Below are 17,897 nucleotides of genomic sequence, written 5' to 3' on the forward strand. Positions count from 1 at the left end.
ACTTTTGGGGTTCCCAGCCTAAGTCCGGGAAGGATTTTGCATTAACAAAGCACTTTCACTCTTGAGTGTCTTTTCAGGAGGCAGAAGTTGTCCGAGAATAAAAGAGGTGAGAATCTCAGGTTTTTTAGTTCATGTGAGAGAGTTAAAAGAAAACCAACAGCTGTTTGCTCAAAATGGGCTCCTCCAGTTTTGAGTTTAGTATATTGGCCTTGGACCCCTGAAAAAGTTGGGGGGTGGGTCCCAAGTCTGTCATTAGGCTGGGAGTTTTTTCAGCTTTGAAAGAAACAATTCTGCTGGGTGTATTTCAGCAAGCTGCTTTTGCCTGAGGGCAGAAGTGTTAGTCCCAGGATTTGAAAGAAAAAAGCACTTTTAAAAGCACACCTTTTAAGATGGAAAGAAGGCTCCTTTCAAGGGCTCCAGAGTGTTGGTGAGTGGAGGGAGATTGAAATTCAGTTAACTAGTCGGAGTTCAAGTTATGAGGCTGAGGTATTTTTTCCAAGCCTGTGAAGAGCAAGTTAGCAACCTGGAGGCTTTGGAATCAGCTGGAGTCAGGATAAGCAAAAGTCCTCGGTCTTTATTCTTGGTCTTTAGGAGTAGAAGTGAAGGGGATGGACACAGGACCACCCTTCTCTCCATCTACCACCAAAATGACCCTGGCTTGTCTTTACTCCACTTCCTAATCCCCCCCACAATTCTCTATATATACCAAAAGATCCAACCAGGACAAAATAGTGGGAAGGGTCATTTTCCAAGCATATTCTCATAGATTATTGTGCAATCAGTAATTAGCCTTAAGTGCATTGACTCAAGAGTTTCAGCCCTTTACCTCTCCCCCTTTCTTTTGTTTTAGAACACTGGTGGTCACGCCATTCCTGACTTCTCAGGGAGGTAGAACCCCAAAAAGGAGGTGATCACGCCTTCCTAGACTTCTCAGGAAGGGAGGTGAAAACACCAAAAAGGAGGTGATCACAACCTCCCTGATTTCTTAGGAAGGGAGATGAAAAACACCAAAGGGAATTGGGGAGTCAAGCCAGACTTGAGGGGTTTCTGGGGCTGAAGGGTCTTATTAGAAACAGGTATGCACAAACCCATCAGCATGGGAGGTATTACACAAGCACATAGCAAATAATGCACAGGCTATATTAGTGATGACTCTCCCCACAGCCAGTGAAGGCTCAATGTGGTGTAACAAACATGAATTGTACATGCAAGTAGTGACATAACAAACAATATAAATCAATATTATGTTGTAAAAGACTTCCAGAAGTCCTAGAAAGAGAATATGTAAACAACAGTCACACATATGCCTTTTTCAGCAGCCAAGGGATAGTCCAAAACCAATCTATTGTCCATTGCTTCACGTGTCAGGGAATCCAATGATCACTGAAAGTTTTTGAAGTCCTGCAACAGTCTTTTTATGTGTTAGGAAATCCAATGATTCCTGCAGATTTTGAAGTTCTGCAACAGTCTTATTTGTCAGAAAATCCAATGATTCCTGAGGGTTTTCAAATATGTCTCAGAGAATCCAATAATTCCTGAGGGTTTTCAAGTCCTACACAGACTTATCATGTCTCGGAGAATCCATTGATTCCTGAGGGTTTTGAAGTTCAACAATTTTTGATGTCCACGAGTCAAACGCCATAACTGCCAGGCTCTTTCAATGGTGGGCACAGTAAGCAACAGAAACACCTGATGGTTCTTGGATCTTCTCCTTCATTTCAAGGGTCTGCTCTGTCTCTCTCTGATGGACAAGGTGAATACGGCTCATTGGCACCCATCTGATTCCTTCTTCATCTGTAGAGATACAAGCAAATCCTCTCCCCTAAGTAGTTAATCTATCTGGTCCCTTCCATTCACCACATTCTGGGTCTCTCCACATCACCTGGCAATGATCTAAAGATAGTGGAGTTGCTCCCACTGGACACTGCCCTTCCAATGAGTTATAAAACCTGTCTGCTGGAGTCAGTGCATCTTTGTCAAAAATCAAGAAGTTTTTTTGTTTTTGGAGGAGCGTCTTAATGTCTCTTTCTCCTCTCTACTATTGCCTGTCCTTGAGGATTAAAGGGTATGCCAGTGGTGTGTAGAATCTTACAAAAGTGTGCAAAATGTTTAGAAATATATGCAGGTCCATTATCTGTTTTTATTGCTTGTAACACACCCATAATTGCAAATGCTTATATAAGGAATTCAGTGACTACTTGGGCTGTCTCTTTTGCTGCTGGTATTGCAAAAGTGAATCCTAAAAAGGTGTCTACCACAACATGGATAAAAGACAGACAACCAAAAAATTTATGATGAATCACATCCATTTGCCAAATTTTATTGGGTCTCAAACCATGAGGGTTCTTCCTGGAAGGAGTATAGGAGTGTGGAAAGAAGGCAAGCTATACAGGTTTTTACTATGCTCCTAGCTTCCTCTCTTGTTATTCCAAATTGTAAACGTAAATCTTGAGCAGCCTGATGATATTTAAAATGAGATTCTTTGGCTTCCTGAAATAAAGGAGTATTGGCCAACATGATTAGATTAGGTTATCTGCCTTTGAATTACCATCAAAATAGGACCTGGGAATCCACTATGAGAGTGGACATGCAAGATATAAATCTTACCTGGATGCTTTCTCACTTGCTCTTGAAGTTCCTTAAAGAGCTGACAAATATTAGAGGCTAAAAATTTTATTTAGGCTGTGGCAATTCTTTGTACCACACCTACTGAATAGGCTGAACCAGATATTATAGTCACATTTCCTGGCTAATAACTAAGAGCTAGAATGATTGCATACAATTCATTCTGCTGAGTGGACTGAAAATGAGTTCTGACTAATCTATAGCTAAGTCACAAGAGAATAGTATACAGCACAAATATTATGTTTCGATGCATCTGTAAAGATAGTTGGTCCTTTAAGAGGAACTTTAGAAACTTTTTCTTCAAGAATCTATCTCCAATTATATAATAGTCTGGTTATCTTTAATGGAGACCTGTGTGTAAAATTTAGAGCTGTGGCTAATAAAATTTGCCACTCTGGGATGGTTTCACAGCACACATTAATTTGTGCATTAGTATAAAATGTGTATATCTTGTCAGGTCTTATCCCAGATAATTGTACTGCTCGCTTAATGGCCTTTATTAAAATTCTAGCCACAAGCGCTAGGTAAGGAGTAAGGCTTTTTTCTGGTTGTGCTGGGAGGTTCACCCACTCTATCACACTGTCTCCTTGATGGACTGCTGTGGGTGCCTCTTGTGTAGCAAAAATGGATATTTCCAAGGGGTTTTGAGTGACTCTTTCAACCACATTGGATAAAGCCAGTTCAACTTCTCTCAAAGCCTCTTGAGCTTCTTTTGTAAGCTGGTGTGGTGAGTTTAAAACACTGTCTTCCCTTAAAATATCATAAGATGGTTGCAATTGATAGGTAGTCAAGCCTAATACTGGACACTTCCATTGGATATCTCCTATCAATTTCTGAAAGTCATTTAAGGTGTTTAGCTTCTCTGTTCTTAAGGAAAGTTTGTATTGTAAGCACTTTAGGGTGTATTTCATATCCTAAATATTGAAAAGGAGCATGTCTTTAAATTTTTTCTGGAGCTATATGCAATTTGTAGTTCCTTAGTTCCATGGTCTTTTAGACATGCTTCTAACATTTGTTCCTCAGGTGCATATCCCAATATCATCCATGTAATGTAATAATATTACTTTTGGAAATGCTTTACTTATTGGAGTAAGAGCATCAGCAACATACATTTGACACATAGTAGGGCTGTTTTTCATTCCCTATGGCAAAATTGTCCATATCTTTTATAAGGCTCAGCTAAATTAACACTGGGCACTGAAAAGGCAAATCTTTTCATATCCTCCTTATCCGAGGGATAGAATAGATTGTTTCCTTTTTTTTTTTTTTTTTTTTTTTTTTTGCAAGATTGTTTCCTTAATGTCTATAACCTAAAGAGGTCATTCTCTAGACAACTCAGTAGGAGATGGAAGTCCAGGCTGAAGAGTTCCCATAGTTTCAATTTGTTCATTTACCTTTCTTCAAATCAGTCAACATCCTCCATTTTTCAAATTTCTTTCTTACAACAAATACTGGGGACTTCCAAGGACTTAGAGAAGGTTGTAAGTGTCCTTGGTCAAGTTGCTCCTGTACTTTATCTAATAAGGGCTGAATTTTAGCGCTACCTAAGGGCCACTGGTGTATCAGTTTTCCATTGGATAGGAAGAGGTGGAAGTATTGGCAGGCCTTCAACAGCAGCCCTACTAAAAAGCAGAATACTCATTTGTAATCCTAATTGTTGTAAAATGTCTCTTCCCCATAGATTGATAGGGATTTTTTCAGCTATAAAAGGAGTTAAAAACTCCTGTTTCACCTTCAAATATCCATCTCAAAGGGGTAGCATTAACTTCAGCTGCTATTGATCTTCCTACGCCAGACATGTAACTGTCTGCCTTAATCTTTGGCCAGTGACTGGACCAGTTGGCACCTCTAATGACTGTGTGATCTGCACCTGTGTCTACCAAACCTTCTAATGATATGCCATTTATACAGATAATGAGCATAGGTCAGTCAGCTGTCACAGCTGCAGTCCATTATGTTCTGGATTTTGCTTCTTGGAGTCAGAATCTGGTCGACTATCACCAGGTTGCTTATTAGGAGTCTGTATCAATAAACCTGATGCTACTACTTCTCCTGGTTGATAAATCATACATTGTCTACCTGTGTTAGTGACTGGGATATTATCTACACATTCCCCATTTTCCCACATCAGTGTATGGATGAAAACTGTTTTTGTTTTGTTTTGTTTTGTTTTTCCCTTCATCTTTCTTTTTATTTTTTTAAATAATTTTATAATTATAAATTTTTGACAGTATATATGCATGAGTATTTTTTTAATAATATTATCCCTTGTATTCATTTTTTCCAAAATTTCCCCTCCCTCCCTCTACTCCCTCTCCTAGATGACAGGCAATCCCATACATTTTACATGTGTTACAGTATAACCTAGATACAATATATGTGTGTAAATCCAATTTGCTTGTTGCACGTTAAGTATTGGATTCCGAAGGTATAAGTAACCTGGGTAGATAGACAGTAGTGCTAATATTTTACATTCAATTCCCAGTGTTCTTTCTCTGGGTGTAGTTGTTTCTGTCCATCATTGATCAACTGGAAGTGAGTTGGATTTTCTTTATGTTGAAGATCTCCACTTCCATCAGAATATATTGGATGAACACTTTTTTGTAAGTACTCTCAAGAGGTGAGATGGTTAAGCCTACTGCGCCTGGAGGCAAGGGATCCATAGGCTGGAGAGGAACAGATTTTACCTCTCCAGGGGGTATCTCAGTTGTCCCAGCTGCATACAACTCTATTCTCCCCAATTGTAATCCCTTTCTCCCATCAAGTTGCTTACTGGCTGATTGATTGTGTAATCCCTTTCTCCCATCAGATGGCTTCCTGGCTTATTGGTTATGTGGAGATACTGAACTTCTAGGCACTCTCTGGGTATAGCATCAGCTGCCATCATGTCCCAAGTATTTTTTGCCTTGGGTCCTGGGGTGGGCCCCTCATCCCGTTTCCCTGAATCAGTCTACATTCTGATGCCCATTGGAAGCCTCTGTTGCATTTTGGACATGGAGTTTTGGGTCTTATTCTCCCACCCCGTTTTCTCACTCTGTCTCTATGCCAACATTGAGCTTTCAGATGCCCTACTTTACCACATTAAAAACATTGACAAGTCTCTCTGGAAGTCCCTTGCCAAAAGAGACCTTGTCTTCCCCTGTTGGGATCTTGGGAAGTCTACATCATAGCCTGGCTATAAAAGGCATTTGTGGCCACTATGGCACAGCATTTTATAATCTCTTCTAAAGGAGTAGTCTTAGTATAATTCTTTTACAAACCTTATTAGCATTTTCTTTAGCAAGTTGCCTTATCATAATTTCTGTTATTGCATTTTCACCATTAGTTTCACCATTAGTTGCAGACTGTCTGCAAACGTCCCACAAAATCAGCAAAGGGTTAATTTGGCCCTTGGCCTCACTCTTGTCATTTTTACCAGGGAGAAAAGCCCATGCTTTGATAGCAGCAGCAGCAATTTGCTCATATGCTGCTATGGGGTAATTAATCTGTACTGAAATGTCTGCATAAGAACCTATACCTGTTAGTTGGTCATAGGTGATTGGAGGATTAACTCCACTATGACTATTTTGTTGGGCTTGTATCCTACAGAGCTCATTATATTCAGAAAGCCACAACAAGTTTTGTCCAGGTTCTAAGCATCTCCTTGCTATAGATTTCCAGTCCCTAGGGGGTAAGACTTCATGAGCCAAATTCTGTAATAACATCTTAACATAAGCTGATGTAGCCCCATAAAGAGAGCAAGCCTTTTTCAGGTCTTTGAGGATTTCTATATCAAAAGGAGTGTATCTTCTACTTTCTTGACCTGAAGAGTTAAACTCAGGTGGGTCACAGGATGCATTTCTATTCTCAAATCAGCTAAATCCTGGCCTTCTTCTGTGGCTTTAAGTATTGCTTTTGTAATCAAGTCATAGGAGGGGGTGATTGCTGGGGGGGAGGTGGTGATATCACTGTCCCTCCCACTCCTCCTCCTCCCTATCCCAGAAGGTAAAGTTGATGGGGCCATGTCAAGAACCTGCTCCATAGACAGAGTTAAAGCTGCCTTGTGAGAGGGAGAATCACCATGCCCTTCAAGGTCACTTAACTCCTCAAGCCCTCTGGTGATATTGGCATTAATCTGTCCTTTGTCTTTTTCCTCATACTTCCTCATCTGGCTGTTCTAAAAACTTTTCTTTTTTTTTTTTATATAACTTGCAGGATTCTTTAAAGCCAATTGCATTATGTTGTATATATAAAATGTTTCCTTAGAAATTGAATGAGGATCTTTATCATTATAGTATTCACATAGTAGATCTCCTATTAGTTTCCAATTATCTGCCCCAATATCTTCTTCCTTTAAGAACCAAAGGGGACATGGGTTCTAAAGTACCCAAGAGTCTAGTGATTTGGTCCCAAGTTATAATAAAACCCTTTACACAAGCTGAGTGTGTCTTTGCATTAAGAGATAATCTAAAGGTGAGTCTTTAGGGATAGGAGAAGAGGTCCCAAGCCCTCCAATTCTACAGCTCTTGTCTGCTCTGAACATCCCAGAGAGACAGGAAAATGTGACCAAAAAAACCCCAAAAGACTTTATCAATCTGCAGAAATTTGTTTGTCCACACATCTTTGAACACACAAATCTGCATGTGAGTGCTAAGGCTCTGGACAGCTCTGTGTGCCCCTGGGGAATATGAGCTGTCCCCTGCTATAGAAGGGGTGGGGTGGTGGTTTACTTTAAAAAAACAAAAAAAACCTTGTGACTAGTCACCAAATGGGAAATCAGAAAGACTGAAATCCTTGACTTCTAGGAAAAAAGCTTTAGTGTTCTCCATTCAATAGCTCCTGGCCTGACTCTAGACAGTATCCAGATTCTATAGTCCCTTGTCCTCTAGAGAAGGAGAGCAACAAAATGCTCCTTGAGTTGTAATGCCAGAGAAATTGAGGCAGAACTGTGGCACAACAGGGTAAGGGAGAATTTGTCAGAGACCAGGTATAAAAGAGAACAAGTCTAGAGAGAGACATCACAGGAATCGCCATAGGGGACTTCTGCAGGATAGAGAAAAGGCAACAGGAAAGGCCTCTTCCCTTTAAAGGTGTTCAAATTGAAAGTAGTTAAGAAGTTTTCAATAGGTTCAGTATCTCCCTCTAACTCCTCATTTCCTGCTGCAGTTAGGGAATGAGAAGAGAAGAGAAAAGAAAGAAAGAAGGTATCACTCTCTTAATAATGTAATTAAATTTGATTTGGAATTTTATTCCCCAGCCATCATTCCAAAGGTGATTCTTGAAGCTGCAACCTGGCCAGGGTTGGAGCTCAGAAAAGAAACCTCTTTATTGCTGGCAGGGGCATAGAATGTGAATCCAGAAAAATAGGAGAGTGTGCTAAGAGCAAAAGTTATTGGGACTGAGAAAATTAGGAATGAAAAATTCCCACCTTTTGAGCTGGGTAGGAGAGTGAGAAAAGGACATAGGCTGCTTTCCCCAGTGTGCTCATTTTGAAAGCTAGGCTATCCATCTCTCCATAAAGAACTGAGGAAGATTTAAGCAAGTGCTCTGAGGCTAGGGAAAAAAATTCAGAGCAGTTTGGAATCCCCTGTCATGTCATATGGCTAGAAATGGTTTTAATTTATTCACCTGAAAATTGTCTGTTTGCATTCTTTGACTGTCAATTGGAGAATGGCTTGAATTCTTATAAATTTGAGTCAATTCTTTATATGTCATTTTAAAAATGAAGGCTTTATCAGAACCCTTGAATGTAAATTTTCCCCCCAGTTTATTGCTTCCCTTCTAATGGTGTCTGCATTGGTTTTGTTTGTACAAAACTTTTTAACTTAATACAATCAAAATGATCCATTTTATCTTCAATAATGTACTCCATTTCTTCTCTGGCCTCAAATTCCTTCCTTCTCCACAGATCTGAGAGGTAAACTATCCTTTATTCTTCTAATTTGCTTGTAATATCACTATGTCTAAATTGTGAATCTGCTCATGGGATATTCTGAACTGGTGAAAAGATCTTTTTATCATCTATCACAGGACATAGGAAGAATACAAGAACTAGGTGGGTATGAATATACTTCCCTAAAGTTTCTCTGGTTCCACATTTAAGAGTAGTAATGAGAAATAGGACTCTATTTTTACAGAAGCAAATAATACTTTACAGAAATCTTTTCTGAAGCATAGTTTCCACAAAGTGATAAACAGGAGGAGACATCTGAGGAAAATATGCTGCAAAAAACCCAGCAGAAATGAACTCTGTTTTGAGCAAAATTCCTTGGACATACCTCAAAAACCTTTTCATTACAGGCCAGCATTTCTTCTAAAATTCAAAACCACTCTGGGCATTGGTTGGTATGTATGAGGGTAAGAAATGCAAATACATTTTAAATGTCAGCCTAAATATATAAATAGAATGTTAATTAGGGTGGGTAATATGTTCCCAGGATTCTAAAGTTGCTTTATAGATGCTATATGTAATGAAAAACTCTGTTCTTAGATTTTTTTTACAATTCGTTTTACAACATTCATTGTGGAAACAATATGGGACAAGTTTGACAGCTCTGGGCTTGAAGAGAAAGTAAATATTGTTTCAACAGAAAAATGAGGATTTACCTTTTGCAGAAATTAGAACTAGAAAGAATTTCTCAGTTTGGTTCCATTCTTTTTTCTATTAAAAGACAAAGGATTCAAAAGGAAGATGAGCACAATCATTATTATTATTATTACAAATAGGCACCACAATCTTCAATAGTTACACTGAAAGTACATTTACCTGGAATACTTCTAGGTAGTGAAAAGAAAGGAATCATTGGTTACTTTATATACTCAAAAGATCTGAGGTTAAGAGACAATAAAAGTGTAGAGCTAATAAAAGGATGCAAAGAAGTGATTGGACACTAGGTGGCACCATATTACACAGAGCACTGGACCAGAAGTAAGGAAAAATCATCTTAATTCAAATCTCGCCTGGACCAAGGGATTCTAGGCAAGCTTGAGGTGGTTATTAATATAAGCAGCTTCTAGGGGAGATGTGACAGTAACTCTTCACCCTATTTACTCAGCACTTAGGAGTGCTGTAGTTCCACAAACAGCGCTGAAAGCTAGATAATTTGTCATTCAATAATAACAAAGTTTCTGAGACAATACTGAGCTTCAGACCAGATGAAAATGTAAAATTTAGTAATGAGGTGCATACCAGACCACTCCTTAATTCTACTGCTAAACCATAAAATTAGCATGTTAGTGACATGAGCACCCAATCTCTTTCCTTTTTTAAGGTTATCACATCTGGGATCCCCAGGACTAGGAGGATAGTGCATAGTAGAAAGAGAATCTCTCTTTCTTCTTCCCTCTTTCCTTCCCAGATTGCAACAAGGATACATGGATGAAGGGGTGAGGGGGAAAGAAAGAAAATATATTCAGTTCAGTGAAATTTGTTATTTGAGATATAATAGTAAAAGCAATTTTAGAGGAGCTTTCATCAAAGCTCACTAAAAGGATACGTAAATTGTAATCTATTTGCCGGGACAATGTTAACAGAAGATTTGGAGAACTTTAGGAAAACAAAAGCAATTCACTACCTTAAAAGTTCTGGCAATAAACACCCTGTTTTTGTATTATCTGGAGTCTAGAATTTCAGGGGGGCCCTGTCCATAAAAACTAGCACTTCACCCTTTCTTGGCTCACAAAAGAGAAATGTATGAATTGGAAAATAACCAAATGGCAATTCAGTTTGTCTAGAACATTTAATTAGAATTTAGGCCTTCTTATAAAGTTGTCAATTTTAACATTTGTTCCATTTCAATTTTAAGAATTGTCTTGTTTTCTCCCTAAAACAAAAGGGAAACTTATTTAAGAAAAAGGGAAAGCTGAAACCCTCTCCCAGAACTTCCAAAGCTGCAACAGCTTGGGGACAGAATAAACTGAAAAACTAAAAGAAGGTGGAAAGTGTATTTAGCTTTGCCAATTCTGTTTTACAATGTTTTGTAAATGTAATTTAGGAAATTAGATATTTCCATCTTTGCTAGAAAAGTAAAAGGAAATTACAGCTAAGACTGACTATTACTTATGAAAATTCTAAGATTAAATTACTTGGAGTTATTGTCATCATGTTAAAATCGGTAATTACTGCGTGTGGAATGAGAAGGATGAGGTGAAAGCCTTATCAGTTCCCCTTCAAGTATGATGGTGTCTAGCACCCTTTTGCCCCTTTGCAAAGTAGAGGGAGGTGCCAACAACAGCCCATGGAAATCAATTAGTTGGGGTGGGCAACAGCAAGCTTACTCTCTTCTCTGGGATCTCTGTCAACTCCCCTTAATTTGTGCAAAATCTCCTATATATGTGAGTCCTAAGCTGTGATTAATAAAATTTGCTAATTAGAGATAAAATTTCTTTGGATTGTAACTGATTTTCTTTTGAATTTGGGTATGATTGCCTGATGGATCATTAAGTCAATAACCCATCATTTGAGAGAAATGCCTAACATGGCAGAGGGATGCCTTCCTGAACTGACACAGGTGAATGTTTTATCTGGGCTAGAGCTGGGAGGACAACCTTAGTCTCTGCTCAAGGTTAGATCCTTCTGACTCAGTTTCTCAGTTCTGTTTCTTTTTTCCCACCTGATTATTCCCGAGTCTGGCTATGAGGTAGAATTGTTACTGTATGATTGGTTGTCAAACAGAACTAGGGAGCCTTTCTCCTGTCATGTATGTACTCTCAAACTGAAGCCCAAAGGACCTAATCATAATATAATGTAATATATTATAATATAATCATAATTATAATCATAATTTTGATGCTATAATAATTTGATGCTAATATAAATAACCCTACTTTTTCCATTTATAGCAAATTTCCATAATCAGAGCAAGTGTCAGGATTAGTAATGAGATCAAGTATATAAGATCTTGTGGTTTTCAGTCTGAAAATATGTAATCATTTTATCCTAAATAAGTAAATGACTAGATTTATACCAGTATGAAATTAGGTCCCTAAACTGATATACCGTCTATGGGACTTGTTATTCTATTGATTATTGAAACAAAATCTGAAATATCTTTAGTATGGTATAGGATCCTGTCACTCCCTGACCCTGCCTAAAAGAAACTACGTACTTTCCTGGGCATGGGCCCCTGATGGGGCCAAGGCTTCTGGACCCTGAAAGCAAAACTAGCTTCTTCCCCAGCCTTAGCCCTACCTAAGCCTTCCACTCTGTATGAGGATGGAAGGCAGGGCCAGGCCTGGGACCCGATCCCAGACTCCTTGCTGACTGACTTCTCAGACATTTGATGTCTTTGGGATGACTCCTGCCTTAGAGCAGTGCTGCCACAGCCCTTCCAACTGAGGAAGTCTCCAAGCTCACCCTAGGCAGCCACTGGGGGTTCTGACCCCCACCGGGTTCAGAGCACTTTTTGGAAGCCAAAGGTCATCAGTGGCTTACTGGTGGGAGGCTCCTCCAATCTGACTCTCCGGGTGCACTACACTCTCACCCCTGCCACCCTGCTCCCTGACAACACTCAGTTGGATGGCATCATTCATAATTGTGAGGAAGCTTTAGATTCTGTCTTCTCTAGTTGGTCTTGATGAGAAACCCCAAAACTCTTAAAACCTCCTTGGACTCTGCCTCAGGGAAGGGACTCTACCCCAAGTACAAACAGTTTCGTCCTTATGTAAAAAACCCATTGAATTCTATTCAATTTCTAACCCTGGCTGAAATTCAAGCCCAAATCCAACCTGGGACTCCCCCCAGGGCCCCTTCAGAGTGTCCAAAGCCCCCTTATTATAAAAAAAGCCAAACTAGAGTCCTCTCTTTGCAGAGGTCCCAAACATGGCAACCTTAAGCTGGCCATATCATAGGATTTCTGCCCACTGGAACCAACTCTGGCTGTGGTGCCTTTTATCTCTACCCTCAACTTTAGTAACCAGACTTTACTTCCAAACCCCACAATAAACCTCTTTTATCAATCTAGGTTTCCAGGTCTGTAAATTCCTTTACAGGGGACTCTGCCCAGCCCCTAGACCTCATTTAACTCTGTATCCTTGCACCAAATCCAAAGAAATTGCAGGGGAGCTCTATTTGACTCCCTGTACCCCGAACCTGCCACTAGACCTCAATTAAACCCTAATTTCATTTAGGTGCCCCTTATCTAGTTCTCATCGGTCTGACACCAAGGATCTAAACATCCCGGATGGTGAATGGTTTACTGATGGATCCAGTTTATTTGAAAAAGGGAAAAGGAAGGCAAGTTATTCTGTGGTGACCCTCAATAGCCCCTTGGAGGCGAAGCTGCTAAGGGCCGAGTTTATGGCCCTCACCAGAGGTTCAGAATAAGGGAAAGGCCCTTTGATTCTTTGTGAAACCTATTTTCACTGGTCACAAGCTAGGGGAAACAATTAAACGGGTCTATCAAGCCTGCCCAGTTTGTGCCCAAGTACATCCTGAAGGGGCTGTTAGCCCCCCCCTCTAGCCCATCCAGAAGAGGGGTACATACCCAGGGGAGGACTGGCAGATTTTATACACGGGCCCCCTCTCAGGGGCTTTAAACAGCTTTTGCTTTTTGTTGACCCCTTTACTAATTGGGTAAAAGCCTTCCCTTGCAAAAGCCTCAGAGTTGTGTTTTTTTCTTTTTTCCCCTGCAGCAGTTGGAGTTAAGTGACTTGCCCAGGGTCATACACCAGGAAGAGTTAAGTATCAGACCAGATTTGAAATCAGGTCCTCCTGACTTCAGGGTTAATGCTCTATCCAGCTGTCCCTGGGTCAGAGTTTTTGCTAAAAGAAATCACACCTCATTTTGGACTGCCTGGCTCTTCACAGAGCTACAATGGCCCAGCCTTCATTTTTCAAAGGGCCCAGGCTGTGGCTGAGACACTTAAGCTTCATTATCATCTCCACTCTGCCTGACATCCTCTCCACCCAGTGCTTTACACTTTTAAACAAGATGGTGCTTGCTCCCCAGGCCACTTGAGCGCTCCCTTTCACTGTGTAACACGCCTCTGTTCCACTCACTGACCCTTTGTCCCTACTCCTTTGAGGAGACAAAAGCAGAGGATTGGGGGAAATGGTCTGTTCTTTATCCTAGGAAAACAGGCTGGATGCTAGACATTCATGATAGCCTCATCTTCTTCCCCAGTCTTCCTTGGGTGGGATTCCTGGTTACTGGCCCTGCTAGGCCCATACTAACTCCACTTTTAATTTTTTTGTGCTCATATTTGGCTCCTGCATTTTTAATTTACTTGTGAGATTCGTTTCTTCCAGACTCCAAGCCATGAACTTCCAACTACTTGTTCGCTGATTAAATTCTGCTACCAGAGGCTGACAATCAACACCTGATAGTCGCGCCCCCTCCCCATGGCCACCTACAAGTCACTTGTCCGGATCCCATTGGGCAAGGCCAGTTCTACACCCCTTAGCAGCCTGAAGCAGCTCCAGAAGATAGGACCTCTGTCCCTTTGTCCCAAATGAATTTGCATCTCAACTGCTTAAGGTAGGAATGAAGGGGTGCAGCTTCTAGGGAAGATGTGGCTAGCTGGCCTTGGGAATGCTGGCTACAGATAATAATCTGTTGGACAGTAATGACAAAGTTTCTGAGAAAATAATGAAGTGCATATCAGACTAAACCATAAAATTCAATACTCCTCAATTCTAGCTCTTAGCCAAAAAATTAGCATATCAGTGACACGAAGCACCCAATCTTTCTTTTTCTTATAAATTTATCTTCTTGCCCTTGGTTCCAAACTTCTTTTGGAACTTAGCCCACTTTAATTGGTGTTATAATTATAACAAACTTTGTCCCTTGACTTGGAGATGAGTTCAAGCCTGAAAATTCTTTTGAGATACTTGGTAAAACCCCAACATTTTGGGGTCTCCTTTGAACCTGAACAAAATGTTGTGATTGATGTTGAGGTACCCAATGTTGGGGTTCAGTCATGTGAAGAATTCATAGTGGCCATTCTCTTTGGCAAAAGATAGGTTTATTTAAGAGAAGAGGTTATAAACAAAATCCAATAGACACCAGGAAGAGTAAATATGAAACGGTTGGGAGAGCATATAGTTAGCAAGGAAAGAGATTTAACAATTAATGATGGAAAGGACAAGTTCCACTAGGAACTCACAATGAACTAGGAGAAGGAAAACACCTCGTGAGATTTCCATAGAGGAATTTAGCTATATTCCCAAAAGAATGTTAGCTATAAGATGTACATGGACACCATGGGGTCTGGTGGGGAGATGAGAGACACCATGTGGCATGGGGGGGAGGTGGAAGACACAACAAGGCAGAGTGATACACCCCCAAAAGGAATCCAGCAAAGATGGAAGGAGCCAGGGGAAGATCTCTAGGGGAAATTTAACCTTGAGGGTTTGATGTGACTGGATATAGCAAGGTGGGACCATAAAGTTAAACTGATCCCCTTTCCTGCTTGCCTCCAGGAGTAATTCCATCCATACTTTTAGTCTTTCTCTGCCAGTCTTATTTAATTACTCAGTACCTCCTCAGTAACAGCAAGATCGTTTTAAGAACACTTTGAGTAAATAAGTCATTTTGATTATTATAAGTACCCCAAATCAACTATAAAGAACATATGAAAAGTTGCTCTCTGCAATCAAAGAACTGATAAATAGATGTGTAGAATGATTTTACATTTATGAACATATTTGTATTTAGTGGTAATCATCGTGGGGGGACAGAAAGAAATTTACAAATAACTTTATAAATATTTAAAAGGAATAGCAAGTTGTACATGATGGGATCAGAGTAGCAATTCCTAGTTGGAAATAAGAGGCAAGAGATAGATACAAGGCACATGTGAAGAATTCACAATGGGATTCTCTTTGGCAAAAGGTACCTTTAATTATGAGAAGAGGTGGGGCAGCTAGGTGGCGCAGTGGATAGAGCACCAGCCCTGAATTCAGGAGGACCTGAGTTCAAATCTGGTCTCAGACACTTAACACTTCCTGGCTGTGTGACCCTGGGCAAGTCACTTAACCCCACTTGCAGAGAGGAAGGAGAGAGGGGTGGGACTGTAATGAAAGTCCTCTTGAACAAAAGGCTTATTTAAGGCTGAGATGATTATCAGTGCTCTTTACTACTATTATTATAGTAATTATCATGTTTAAATATTATATATTACATGCATGTAATACATATATAATTATAATAAGCATTATAATCTTATTGCTTCAGGGTTTCTCTGCCAGTACCCACTCAATCACCCAGGACTTCATCAATACACAATAGATTTGCAAGTTCATGTGTAATCATCTTTTAAAATTATATTGTTATACTATGGATATAGAAATGCATGTTTTATTCCATAAATTAAAAATAAAATAAAAAAATTAAATAACCTACTCACTTTTCTTAAAGACTATTTTTCAAAGGTATATTTCAAGAAATCAAAAACTAAAACTTTGGAGAACAAAAGTAAATTATCCTACCATTTCCCAACTTCTGTTTGAAATTGCCACATTGGGCCCCCAAAGAGCAGCTACTACTACTCTTTGATAACATGGTAAAGACAGTTAATATAAAATTTCTAAGAAATTGTTTTATAAAGCAGATAAGATTAAAAAAGAATCAGAAAGCTGGGAAAACATTTTTATATCCAAGGGTTCTGATAAAGACATCATTTGTACACTATATAGAGAACTGATTCAATTTTATAATAATACAAGCCATTCTCTCCAATTGATAAATGGCCAAAGGATATGAACAATTTTCAGATGAAGAAATTAAAACCATTTCTAGTCATATTAAAAAATGCTCTAAATCACTATTGATCAGAGAAATACAAATTAAGATAACTCTGAGGAACCACTACAAACCTCTCAGATTGGCTAAGATGACAGAAAAAGATAATGCTGAATGTTGGAGGGGATGTGGAAAAACTGGGACATTAATACATTATTGTTGGAGTTGTGAAGTGATTCAACCACTCTGGAGAGCAATTTGGAACTCTGCCCAAAGGGCTATCAAACTATGCGTACCCTTTGATTTGATCCAGCGGTGAAACTGCTGGATCTGTATCCCAAAGAAATCAAAAGAAGGAAAAGGACCCATATGTGCAAAAATGTTTGCGTGGCCCTTTTTGAAGTGGTAGGGAAGTGGAAACAGAGAGGATGCCTGTTAGGTGGGGAATGACTAAGTTATAGTATATGAATGTTATGGAATATTATATTTTTAAAAAAATGATCAGCAGGATGCTTTCAGAAGAGATTTATATGAACTGATGTTAAGTGAAGTGAGTAGAACCAAGAGAACATAGTACACGGAAACAAGATTATGTGATTGATGATCAATTCTGATGGATGTGGCCCTTTTCAATAATGAGGGGATTCTGGCCAATTCTAGTGGTCTTGTGATGGAGAGAGTCATCTGCATCCAGAGAGAGAATTGTGGGAACTGAATATAGATCACCACATAATATTTTTACTTTTTTGTTGTTGTTTGCTTATATTTTGTTTACTTTCTTTTTAAAAAAAAATTTTTTTTTGGAGGCTGGGGTTAAGTGATTTGTCCAGGGTCACACAGCTAGGAAGTGTTAAATGTCTGAGATCACATTTGAACTCAGGTCCTCCTGAATTCAAGGCTGGTGCTCTATCCACTGTGCCACCTAGCTGCCCCTTGTTATTTTCTTAATTATTTTCTTTTTTGATTTTATTTTTCTTGTGTAGGATGATAAATGTGGAATATATATATATATATATATATATATATATATTATATATATATATATATATATATATATATAGAAGAATTATACATGGTTAACAGATTACTTGCTGTGTAGGGAAGAGAGTTGAAGAAGAGAGGGAGAAAAGAATTTAGTACATAATATTTTGCAAGGGTCAATGTTGAAAACTATCTTTGCATATATTTTGAAAATAAAAAGCTATTATTAAAAAAAAATAACAACAACAAAAGAAACTGATTTGTTCCTTCCCACAATTACACAAAACATCCAGGGGAGGAATAAACTTACAAATGTAGAACATAATAGTAGTAAGACACACATATAAGAAATATGTGACAAATTTTAATTCACATCATCTGCTCTGGAAGTCCTTTTTGTTTAAAGAGCTCATACTATTAATTTTTCTTGTTGTCATTGTTCATCCTTCATTCTCAAAGAGGACCAATGACTTCAAGAGTTATGTCTTGACTTGCTTTCGAATTGGATTTAATTGAGCAGAACTGCGTCAGCCAGCCTCTTTTTCTCCTCCAAAGTTGTTGGAATTCAGTGGCAAAACAAAGGTCAAGGCAACTGGCAGTGGCCCAGAACCCATATAAGTATATGCAAGA

Source organism: Sminthopsis crassicaudata, chromosome 4 (assembly GCF_048593235.1).
Source record: "Sminthopsis crassicaudata isolate SCR6 chromosome 4, ASM4859323v1, whole genome shotgun sequence".
NCBI classification, from domain to species: domain Eukaryota; kingdom Metazoa; phylum Chordata; class Mammalia; order Dasyuromorphia; family Dasyuridae; genus Sminthopsis; species Sminthopsis crassicaudata.